This window comes from Garra rufa, unplaced genomic scaffold (genome assembly GCF_049309525.1).
Source record: "Garra rufa unplaced genomic scaffold, GarRuf1.0 hap1_unplaced_632, whole genome shotgun sequence".
In the NCBI taxonomy this organism is placed as follows: Eukaryota; Metazoa; Chordata; class Actinopteri; order Cypriniformes; family Cyprinidae; genus Garra; species Garra rufa.
Window position 1 is genome coordinate 1 of NW_027394897.1, and position 12,830 is coordinate 12,830.

The 12,830-nt window shown below is 36.4% G+C and overlaps 1 long non-coding RNA gene across 1 annotated transcript; it reads left to right on the forward strand.

Annotated features, from left to right (window-relative positions):
• The first annotated feature begins 289 nt into the window (after positions 1 to 289).
• LOC141317282 (uncharacterized) lies at positions 290 to 12,764 on the forward strand. Its single transcript, XR_012351769.1, has 3 exons — positions 290 to 459; positions 688 to 762; positions 12,667 to 12,764. It is a non-coding gene; the product is annotated as an uncharacterized lncRNA (long non-coding RNA).
• The last annotated feature ends 66 nt before the right edge of the window (positions 12,765 to 12,830 follow it).

Here is a 12,830-nt window from a genome sequence, read left to right on the forward strand (position 1 = left end):
CCATCAAATCATATTTCACATTTTTGTATAATTTGTATAATTATACAAAATATTAAAATATTCATTTTATAAAAGAGGTTGAAGGTCCCGGATTGAATGTACTTTACCTAAACACAGCTAGCTCTATAACATTTCGCCCTCATCCATTCATCCAACCAATGAACCAACAAACAAGGGCGTTTGGCATTTGCGTAACGCCCACAGTGTCTGCGCAAACCTCAACGCAGCGAGGACGCGCCGGGCGCACGGCGCGCTTGATTAAATGACGTCACTGTGTCATGTCGACGGGCAGTGTGCGCCATCTTGAAGCGAAACCAAATCACGGGCAGATCCCGCTCGCGCTGATCCCGCGCGCCTCCGCTCGCTCTCATTCCGCGCTCGTTCACACCGTCCGCCCGGCTGAGCTCGAGGATAAGCCGTACTGAAGGCTCGAGGCACAGGCACAGGCGATGATGGCAGGTAAACGCGCCGCGCGGGGGTTTGTGTTGGTAGGCGGGGGCGAGAGCGGCAGCAGTGCGGCCTAAACATCAAACCATTCCCCTCAACTGACACTAAATCAAACCCACATCCACTGCTTTATCTCAGTATGCATGCTCGGAAGGGCAGCGCTCCGATTTCTGCGTGATTAAATGCTTCTGCGAGGCTGATCTGAGCATGCATTTCAATGCACTTGTCTTGTTGTTGCAGGGGTTGGTGGAGGCAATGATTTCCAGTGGTGCTTCTCCCAGGTCAAAGGAGCCATAGATGAAGATGTTGCAGAAGGTAAATAACAGGTTGCATTGCTTTTAAACACCCTTGGGTGAGTATGCATGAGTGAGGAACACATTGGAAGAGTTTTTTTATAGTATAGCATGCATAGCAAGGTATAATAGGAAGAGATGGAGGCAGAAATGCTGAGGGTCTGTGAAAATGTGTATGCTTATCCCAAATAGTGTTTGCTTTTCAAAAAAACTTTAAAATTGAATATGTAGGGAAGTCACTAGACAGATCCTCTTGTGCTTGAAACTTTGCATTGCAGTGCTGTAAATATTGTTTGCTCTTTTATCATTAGAATGCTTTTGATGTTACAACCACCTGCTAAATAATTAGGTGTAATGGTTGTAAAGAATAATGCACAGCCATCTTGTTATTTTTGCAAAATAATCAGACAGATTATTTTGGTAGACATTTTTTAAATATTCTAAATATTACATGGCATAAATATGCAATTGAATGGACATAAAATATTTAGTCAAGTAAGAATTAAATTACATAATGTTTTTTTGAGGTGGAAAAATAAAGAGCAAAGATATTGATGACTCAAGTCGCACTCATAGGTGTGTCCAAATTGTTGACCAATCAAATACTCAAGAATGTGAATGCCACTTCCCCTTTACTGCTTAAGGCAAGTTACAACAGCGAAATATGGAGGAAAAAATGAGGCAAATATTTATAGTATTATTCCCAAGTTCAAAATTCTCTTTACATTAGGGCTGTTTCGTATTACAAGGTTTCTGAAATGTATTTTTAAATATGTAAATAGTGAATCTAATAAAAAAAATACACTAAGTTGCATGCCTTTTTGTAAAGCCAGGTTAAAATTGCTTAATGTTGTTATATTTACATATTTTACATATTTTTGACTTTTCTTTTTGTTAATTTAGATTTTTTTTTATCGCTCTATGAAGCAAAAAGTACTGGAAGTACAACCAGTTCATTAAAAATAAACTAAAATACACCCTGTTTTTAGGAATAAAATGTAATATAAATTACTAATATGTGACCCTGGACCACAAAACCAGTCAAAAGGGTAATTTTTTGTTGTTGTTGTTGTTGTTGAGTAAATATATTCAGGATAGGATGATGTTTGGTTGAGATACAACTATTTAATAATCTGGAATCTGAGGGTGCCAAAAAATTCAAATATTGATAAAAACACCTTTGAAGTTGTCCAAATTAAGTTCTTAACAATTCATATTACTAATCATAAATTAAGTTTTGATATATTTATGGTAGGAAATGTTCACAATATCTTCATGGACCTTCATGGGATCTTTACTTAATATCCTAATGATTTTTGGTATAAAAGAAAAATCGATCATTTGAACCCGTACAATGTATTTTTGGCTATTGCTACAAATATATCCGTACTACTTATGACTGGTTTTGTGGTCCAGGGTCACATATATGACCTCTTTGTAAAACATTTGGTATATAGATATGAATAAATCTGTGAAGTTTGGTGCTGCAGAAATAGTTTTGTAAATACAGAAGTCAATATTTTAAGTGGATCAAAAAAGTTCAAAGTAGTCCTAAGACAAGAATGGGTATTGTTTTGGTTTTAGGACAACTTTGATGAAATGTTTGGATCCACTTCAAATGTTGACTGGTGTATATATGAATTTCTTCTTTCCACTAGACATTAAAAAAAGAAGAGGATGCAAAATAGTCTTAAATTTCAAAAATGTATCAGTTCACGGGAAAGAAAACAATGGTGATTTGCTACTTTTTTTAAATAAATAAGGCAATCAGCATAGTACAGTGGTAGTAATAAAACCGAAACATGTATTATTATGACATGGCACATTGTGGATTGATGTATTGGTCTGCTGGTGTGTGTGCGTCAGTGAACGTTTTTGCTGTTTTCTGGGGCTCCTGTAGGGAAGCACATCCTGCCTTTGAAACGGCGGAAAGCGCGTCCAACTGGTCCGACCAGCTCACGTTATCCATGTGCCGTGTCCGAGGATGCACTCGGCTTTATCCAGAGATCAGTGATTGAAGCTTTGCAGGGAGTTTTGGGAATACTGAGTCTTAGAAAGCAAATAGAGATTTTCTAGTTTTCTGTTGGGCTAAAAATATCAGGGTTGTGTGTCACTTTATAGAAGACAAAATGTAGCTCTTTTATTCAGTTCAGAGACCTTTGGATAGAAGTTTGATGTCGATACAAAAGTTTTTAGTAACTTGAATGTTGTTGATGTTTCTGCCTCTTCCAGCTTTCCGCTTTGCCCTCTGTGAAAAATAAAACGGATTTCTAGGAAACGGACACATGTTGACTGGTGTAATATCATCTGAGCCGAGTGGCCCTTATGTGGTAGAGAAGGTTATTTAGAGATCACTCCGGCTGATTGCTCCGGCTGATAATCTTCCTCACAATAGAATTCTGTGGAAAATGGGAATTTTTAGAGTTGTAGTGATAAGGATGCGTGCAGATTTGGATTCAAGACAAAAATTTTCCATATTGTGTGTATTTTTAGCAGACCTTTAGATTGTGTGCTTGCAGGATGCAAAGTGTGCTCTGAGACTTTCTCACACTCATCATCATAAACAGGTCTGAGATAGTTGCTGGCTCCTGGCCATCTCAGTAATTCCTAAGTGTGAAGACTTCCGGTTTTATCTGCACTTTCTAGAGGAGCTTTTATGTTTTTGCTGGTATTGTGTGTTTTAGAGCAGGATTCAAGTGTAAGCTGTTCTTGTAGTCTTAACTTTTAGCAAAAGATTTATTGGAATAAATGTGCAAAGCAGACCTTATTGACTCTGGATTGTTTGTCCGACTCATCAATTAGCTATAAATGCATTTTGCACAGAGATACTGTAATGCAATAAATAATCCATGGAGTATACTAAAATTTAACTTGAAACAACAGCCGTTGTTGTCAAGTAGATTTAAAAAGCAAGAATTAAAAAGCACCTTTCAACAGTTTTTATTTAAACATTTTTAGTATTTATTTTATAAAATGTTTAAAACAGATTTAATGTTTTTATGTAAATGTTTGTGTGTGTGTTTGTGTATATAAAGATGATTTTTTTTAACATAATTATTTAATATTTAATCTTTTTTAGTTGAATATAAATTTCCATAACTGTATATAGTAATGAACAGCAATATTTTATACAGCCATTTATGCAAAAAAGTCTTAAATTAGTATACTAGAAGTGTGCTAAAATATAGTAATGGTAATAAACAGCAATATTTTATTTTCAACTATTTGTGTAAAAAAAAAAATATTATGAACAAATTAATTTCTGTTGTTTATGTTGGTGATAACTTCTGAAGTGCATCAAAAAATATATATGTATTTAAATTTACAAGTAATTCTATTAACATAAATTTCAATCATAGTAAAAAAACAGCAATGTTTTATTTTATTTTCAACTGTGTTGTCAAAAATAAAAAGTCTTAATTAAATTAACATTAATTTAAATTTATGTTGGTGATAATTTAGTAATTTAGTCAACATTTTAAGTGCATCAAACAAAAATGATTTACCTTCACGCACTTGTGTATTTGTCATGGTTTCAAATGTTATTGAAAGATATGCAAATATTGTGATTTGTTTTTCTACTATACATATACATTTTCACATATACATGTGTATTTAAAAGATTTTTTAATTTACAATTGCATGTATAAATGTATAGTAATAAAGCGCAATATTTTTATATAAACATTTGTGCAGAAATGCCATGGATATTGTGTAAAGCTGAGTTTATTTTCAAAATCATGGTGAATATATTGTTGTAGTTGCTTGTGTGGTGTTTCTGTACCCCTGAAAGACCTTCAAACAGGAAGTGAGTCAGTTGTTTGTGGGAAGGTCTGCAGTGCAAACTCCCTTAAAGTTTTATGTGAATGTTTCTGAGGCCATAATTCATTCGGGATCTCACATGAAGGCTTTGTGTCAAGTGTGCGTGTGTGGAGGGATTCCCTCACAATCTTACCTGTCCAACATGGCCGCACGGCACCCCTTGCTCACCCTCCCTGCAGGCGAGCCAGCGCCGTCCATACCGCAGCTACTCCCAGGCTCTTAAATCTTCCTCTGCTGTCTTGTGTGCTGCTGACAGCCACAGCCTGGAACAGTGCTATAATGGCCTCTTTCTACCTTTCAGGATGGGTATGTGTGCATTTATCTCTGTCTGCCTCTCACGCCGGGTGCTCCGCTTTGTTTTTGAGCTTTGCGAGGTCAGGCTTGGTCTGCTTTTCCTAGCGCTAACGGGCTCCTCTGTGATGTAACGTGTTGTTTGGGTTACTGTATGATGCTCTAATATGATCTGGTTTTCGGGAGGTGCTGATGTCATGTTACAGTAGGTTGTGGCTGATGTCCGATGTGGACGTTAACTGTTAATGTTTGCTCGGATGGTTTATTTACGTGGTGGTCATGTACCTGCCTACGCTTCCCCGCTGCTGCTGCGGCTGTTTTTGTTTGTGTTGTGATACAGTACAGTGGTGGTTCCTCTCTGTCTGTACTTACGTCGTCTTCAGATGCACAGAACAGGACGAAAGATCATGATAGTTAATGACTGTGGCTCTACATGCTAAATTGCACAAAAAGCGTCCAGGTCACCTTACACTTTAAAATTAAGAAAAAATTATATTTTGCACAAATAAAATAAAGTTGAATAATAAAATGGCAATTTTTAATACAGTTAAAATGCATAGCACCATAATTAAGTAGGATGTCAGTATATTACAGTATATGAGCCATATTTTGCTGTATTTAGATTTTTGGCATTGTACACTAAATGTATTTTTTTGTATTATGAATCTAAAAATAATTCTAAATATAAAATCTGTGCATGTAAATATTTTATTTATTTTGTGCACATCTTATAAATTGTAATATTTATTAGTGGTATTACTATAATAATAGGGTACTACTACAAAAAAATCCCCCAAAATATAATATAATTTATGAAGGCAAATTTTATTAATAAAGTATTTTTTAAAATATAGAATGTAATAATGTATTTTAACAAATGTATTAAAATGAAAAATTTTAATGTTGATGTTAGAGTGAAATATGACCGGGCATGTACTTGTTGTGTTTGGTGAGGTTCACCCGCTGATGTTTATGAGTCATCAGATTACTCGCTGTCACTGGTGTGACTAGAGATTGATTAATAAGACACAGACGGTCCAGAACGCACACATGGACAGAGACCAAGGCAGCTGCTTGTTTATTGCTCATTAGCTGATTCCTTCGACCCAGGATTTCTGTTGGTTTTATATCCTAACGAAAGCCTTTTTTCGTCTCTTTGAGCTTTGGGATGCTATCAATCTATGATAATGATTTGATCAGCCCTATGCTGTTAAGGGCACTTTTGATTTGTTTTTAAAAAAGTAGAAATTCAGAAAACGTTGTTGCCTTTGAAGTTTGAACCTTAATTGTAGCAACAGTTTAGGCTCATGAAAGTGAACTAAACCAGCCACTTTATTTCTCTGTCATTGTATAAATCAGCTTGAAATTTAATAAAGATTGCAAGTCAGGTTACTTTGGATGTTAAAGGATGTTCTCCAAACTCGTGACTTTATGTGGCACATTTATTTAGTGGTAGGTTTTAGGGGTCGACCAATATGCGTTTTTCAGGACTCATACAGATAATTATAGATCAAGTAGACCGATGGGCGATATTTTGAAGTGATATAAAACATGTCTAAATCAAAAATAACAAGGGCTCTGATTAAAAACAGTCTTTAAATGTATTATAAACTATTTAATCTGCAAAATGATTTGAAAATGACCAATAACCATACAAATTAGGGATGTCCCGATCAGGTTTTTTTGCCCTTAAGTCCGAGTCCGACTCATTGAGTATCTGCCGATACCGAGTCCCGATCCGATACTTCTATAATACATAAAAAATAAGGAACATCCTGGATCTGTTTCTTCGCTCTTCTTTATTCTTTTTTTATTTAATTCACCTTATTTTAACATTCAACAACTCTATTAACAAACAGAGCACTTCTGTGAGGTAGCTTGAACAATCAAGTAATAAATTACATGAATTCTTCACTTCTGGACATTAGTGCGACAGTAAATATAAAAAAAGTCTAATACAAAAACAAATAGCACCTCAGCTTAAAATACCTGGCGGGCATGTAAACAAATAAAAAAATAAAAAAAAGTGCCACAGTGTTTGCTGTGTTTCTGTGTGGAGTGAAGAGGTCTAACTCTGTGCCACCGCATAACTATAGATGTGTTAAAAATGAATGAGAATATCAGGGCTCGCAAAATTTCAAAATCTCTGGTAGCCCTTCGGGCAGGTACTCTTCAGATTTTGGTAGCCCGGAAATTTAATTTAACTAGCCCAAATAAAGACTTTTTTTTATTTATTTTTTTTATATAGAGAATCAGATAGGAGTCTATACTTAATCAAAAATGTTTTCAATACACAAATATAAACAAATATCAAGGAAGGAATTGTATTTCACTATTTGGTGTATCTGCAGAATTTTTAAATATCAATTTAAGGCAATTTATAAATCGAGTATATCATTTATTATATTTAATTGTCTTAATTGTTTAGTATTTTAGAAGGCACGTTAACTTCCTTCACATTTACAACTCTGTGTTTGCTGCATAAAAACATAGGTCGATAATTGCAATCATGACCATAAACAGCTGAAAAAAATGTGGAAATAAAAATTAATTCTGTCACAAGGGGGCGCTTTAGGAGCGCTGAAATACTATGGTTTTCCTAGTAACGGCTGTACACAAAGCAGCTTTAGGGGCCGTTCACATGAAGCGTCTTTTGCGCGTGCAAGTTCGTTATTTCAAATGGAGACGCGCGGCTTGCGCGCGCATATTGGAAGCGACGCGCACGCGGTGCGATGCGCTCGTTTTTTCCGGGCGCGTCCGCACCGCATCGAGATAAAAACATCTCAACTTTTCAGAATGTCGCAAGCGCACCGCAGGTCATGTGACATGAACCGACCAATCAGCTTCCTCACTTCCTTTTCCGTTACATTGAAACCACAGCAGAAACATGGAGGAGCAGCTCATCATTGTGGTCCAGGGATTTCCTGAACTTTATGATTTGTCAAGCCCCCATTATTTTGACGCTAATAGAAGAAACAATGCATGGAGACGCATAGGCTTGGAGCTAGAGCGCAGCTGATGGTTGCTTAGAAACAGCAGACGCTTCCGGAGCGCAAGCGCCCGAGCGCTTTGTTGATAAGGAAGAAAGCGGCGCGCCTAGCGTTTTCCACGCGTTTTTAGGCGCGACATGTGAACGGCCCCTAAACGTTGTTTTATCAGCATGAAATGAAAATGCCAATTACACGTTTCTGAGGACAGTCGGTTCACTTTAGATACATTTATATAAAGACATCCGTGCCGTGTTTTGACTTTGAAACGTGCAGTGCGCATATTTATTCAATGACATCATTTGAAGTTTAATCCAGCCCTATCGTGATTCTCGTCTTTCCGTCCCCAAATGTAAGACCTCCTAAATTATAATTAAGAATTTTCTTATACTATTTAACATATTTAAAACTTTTTATGGCCTTAAATTTGATACAACTAAATTGAGTAGTTCAAGGACCTGCAGGAGCCCTCTACTTTACGATAGCCCGTCGGGCAGGCCGGTGAAACATTTTGGTAGCCCGACTGGAAAGTACAATAGCCTCGGGACGTGGGGCTTGCGATTTTGCGAGCCCCTGGAATATATACATATATATATCCGAGTCCTGATCGGGAGGTAACGTCCGATTCCGATCGAGTCTGAAACCACGTGATCGGGCCTGATTTCCGATCATGTGATCGGATCGGGACATCCCTAATACAAATGCCTAATATCAGTGCCGAAAATCAGCCATGCCAATGATTTGTTCAATCCCTAGTATGTTTTTATTTGTTTATTTTGAACCAATATAAACTGAAAAAATTTAAATTGTCAAAATTAAGAATAACAAGGGCTCTGACAAAAACATTCTTTAAATGCTTTTAAAAAAATATTTATCGGTCTCTATTGGGCTAGTTGGTTATGTCTTTGTTCAGCTCGATAACTGATATATCTGTCCGGTGTAAAAATTTTGATGTTGAAATTAAGAACAAGGGCTTTGACAAACTTTCTTTAAATGCTTTTAAATTATTTTATCGGCAAATCATTTTGAAAATGACCAATAACCATAAAACTGCTTAATATCAGCCCCAATAATCAGCCATGGCGATAATCGGTATCAAATGCTTGATATCGGTGCAGATAAATGGTTGATCCCTAGTAGGTTAGTTGGTTGTGTGTTTATTCAGCTTGATAACCAATATTTTGAACCGATATATCTGGTGTAAAAATTAAAATTAATGTCAAAAGTTAAAAAAAAAAAAAACAAGGGCTCTGTCAAAAGCTTTCTTTAAATGCTTTTATATTATTTTATCAGCAAATTGGTTTTGAAGTTGGCCAATGACCAAAAAAATGCTTAATATTGTGCCGATAATCAGCCAGACCAATAAGTGGTCAATCCCTAGTAGGTTATAGAGTGCGGATCGGGCCGCATTTTTCTGTCCGAGCCCGGCCCGAGTCCGACAGAGCAGTAACCGAACCCGACCCGAGCCCGACAAGCATTAAGATATTTATGTCCGAGCCCGATCCCAGCCCGACACAGTTAAAATCTCTTTTTTCACTCATACTAATGACACATGCACTTTTTTTGTGTGGAAAGCCCGCTTTTATTAAGCAACTGTAAAAAAAGCGTACGGAAATGTCAACAGATGAGAGCATCAGTGCACACTGGGCAAAAAGCGCCGTTATAACACGGGCGCACTATCGCGCTGAGGTGACCGAGCCCGACCCGAACCCGAGCATCCTTTCTAAATATCTGTCCGAACCCGGCCCGACCCGTCGGGTTCCGTCGGGTACCGTCGGGCTCGGCTCGGGTATCCATCCTCTAGTAGGTTAGCCGGTTATGTTTTCATTCAGCTTGAAGACCGATATTTTGAACTGATATGTCTGGTGTAAAAATGAAAATGAATGTCAAAATTAAGAATAACAAGGGCTCTGACAAAAACTCTTTTAATGCTTTGAAATTATTTTCTCAGCAAATCGGTTTTGAAAATGGTCAATACCAGTAACCATAAAAATGCTTAATATCGGTGCTGATAATCAGCCAGGCCAATATTCGGTCGATCCCTTGTAGGTTAGTTTGATTATGTCTTTATTCAAATGGAAGAATAACAAGGGCTCTGACAAAAACTCTTAAAATGCTTTAATATCATTTTATCGGCACCTATTGGGCTAGTTGGTTATGTCTTTGTTCAGCTCGATAACTGATATATGTCTGGTGTAAAAATTATGTTAAAAATTAAGAACTACAAGGGCTTTGACAAAAACTTTCTTTAAATTCTTTTAAATTATTTTATCAGCAAATGTGTTTTGAAAATCTCCAATAACCATAATATTAAAAGTTGCTAGAGCTCCATGTGCGAGCTATTGAGATGAGCAGCTCTGTGAAGAAGCCAATCAGAGCAGAGCCCCTCATTAATATTCACAGACCTTCCAAATAAGGCAATAACAGAGTATTTCAGTCTAGGGACAAATCTTAGGGTTGTAAATGCCCTTTCCTATGCCGTATACCTTCTATGTAGATATCGGAGAACAATTTAAAATATTGTATCAATGCATTCTATGGCACCTTTAATATTTGTGCCAGTAATCAGATGTTCCGTAGTAGGTTAGTTGGTTATGTCTTCATTCAGCTAGATAACCAATATTTTGAACTGATATCTGTCTGGATATATAAACAATATAAAATGAAGAATAACAAGGGCTTTGACAAACTTTATTTAAATGTTTTTGAATAATTTTTATCTGTAAATTGGTTTTAAAAACGACCGATAACCATAAAATGCTTAATATTGGCACCGATAATCAGCCAGGGCGATAATCGGTCAATCCCTAGTAGGTTAGTTGGTTATGTCTTCATTCAGCTCGAAATGCAGCAGATACTTGGCTGAGCACCTCAAACACTTAATCTATATAAATTCATACAGGTGTGTAAAATGTTTTGGCTTTGATGGTACTAAACAATAAACTTTCTGTGAACCATGCTGTTTCTGTATAAACTGAACACAGAACGTAAGTTGCTGTTCGTCATATAATAATTTAGTTTTTTTTTTTTTATCATGCTTGTTTTTTAAACAAAACCTGTAGCCAAAACTGTCTCTGAACCAAGACAGAACGCCCTGATTCATTTCATGAGGTTAGCTCAGATTTCTCCATTTTAATCTGTCGCTCATCAACATTTCTGACCAGTTGTAGAGTTTCCTCATCCAATTCACAGTGAAGAAACCAAATGGCCATAAGTTTTGTTTCAGTTCTATAAATAGCAGCGTTTGATTATCTCTAGTACTGTGTTTTTGGCATGTGAACCATCGGCTAAATGAAGCTCAGGCCTGGGTGCATCTCTGTCGGCGTTGAGCTAATTGTTCTGTTTGAGGAACACTGAATCATGCCTCTGTTTGTCCCTGTGTCCTTCCCTTGGAGCGAGAGAGAGATCAGAAGGGTGAAGCGGCAGGGGTGGAGAGAGGAAATGATCCACACTGAGCATAGATCTGTTTTTACTTCGGTTTGAGCTTCAGGATGAAACATCTAAATTTGAATGTGTATAAAGATGAGACTTGAATAGTGCTTATTTGATGAAATATGTTGGCATAACGTGCAATGATCAGATGCACAGTAAGACACAGAGGATTTATCTAAAATATTTTGGGGTCAAATCTTTCTGCTTTCTTAAATTTATGCATGTTGAATGAATTAAATTAGTTTCTGTTCCATTCTGAGCTTAAAACATCTCAACTTAAGCGTGCATGAAAATGAGATTTGACTTGTGAATATTTGATGAAATATGTTGGCATAACCGAACAATCAGTCTTGCACAATAACACCAAGAACTGACTTGGGTCAGTTTTGATGTCAAAGATTTCTACTTTTTTAAAAGTATGCATGTTAATGTAGGAAATGGACTTGAAACATAGATTTGGTTTTGCTCCAGTTTGATTTTAAAACATCTAAACTTAAGCATGCATGAAGATGCATCTTTGAATAATGAATATTTGATGAAAGACAAACATCGTTTGTCTTTGGCATGATGATGTGCAATGTTCAGTCTTGCACAATAAGACCAAAACCATGCATTTAGAAAGTCAGTTTTGGTGTCAAAGCTTTCTACTTTCCCAAAGTTATGCATGTTGAGTGAATGAAATAGTTTTGGATCATGGATGTGTTTTTATTCCATTCTGAGCTAAAAACATCTAAACTTTAGCATGCATGAGGTGAATAATGAATATTTGATGAAATACGTTAAAATGCAGTAATCAGTAATGCACAACAAGACAAAGAGCATGCATTTAGAAAGTAACTTCGGTCAGTTTTGGTGTCAGAGATTTCTACCTAAAGCTATGCATGTTGAATGTATGGAATGGTTTTTAAACCTAGGTTTGTTTTAACTCCAGTTTGAGTTTAAAATAACTCAAGTATGCATGGAGATGAGTCTTCGAATAATGAATATTTGATGAAAGACAAACATTATTTGTCTTTGGCATTATTTGCAATGATCAGTCTAGCTCAATAAGACCAAACTGTGCATTTAAAAAAAGTCTATCTATTTTCTTAAAGCTGTGCATGTTGAATGTATGAAATGGATTTGGAATGTAGATTTGTTTTTACTCCAGTTTGAGTTTAAAACATCTAAACTTAAGCATGCATTACGATGAGTCTTAATGTTTGTATTTCACTAAATATTTATTATTTATTTGACTTCTGCATGATATGCAATGATCAGTCTTGCACAGTAAGACCAAAAACATATGTTTAGAAAGTTTGTTTTGGTGTCAAAGTGTTCTACGTTCTTAAAACTGTGCATGTTTACTGTATGTAGTTATAATTGTCTTCTCTTTCTTCCTTTTGGATATGCAGCGGACATTATCTCAACCGTTGAATTTAACTATTCTGGAGAGTTACTAGCCACAGGAGACAAAGGGGGAAGAGTCGTCATATTTCAGCGAGAACAGGAGGTGATGCAACCCAAAGATTTTCATTGCACTTTTTTTAGCAAGTGTGTTTCAATTGGTGTGTTAACT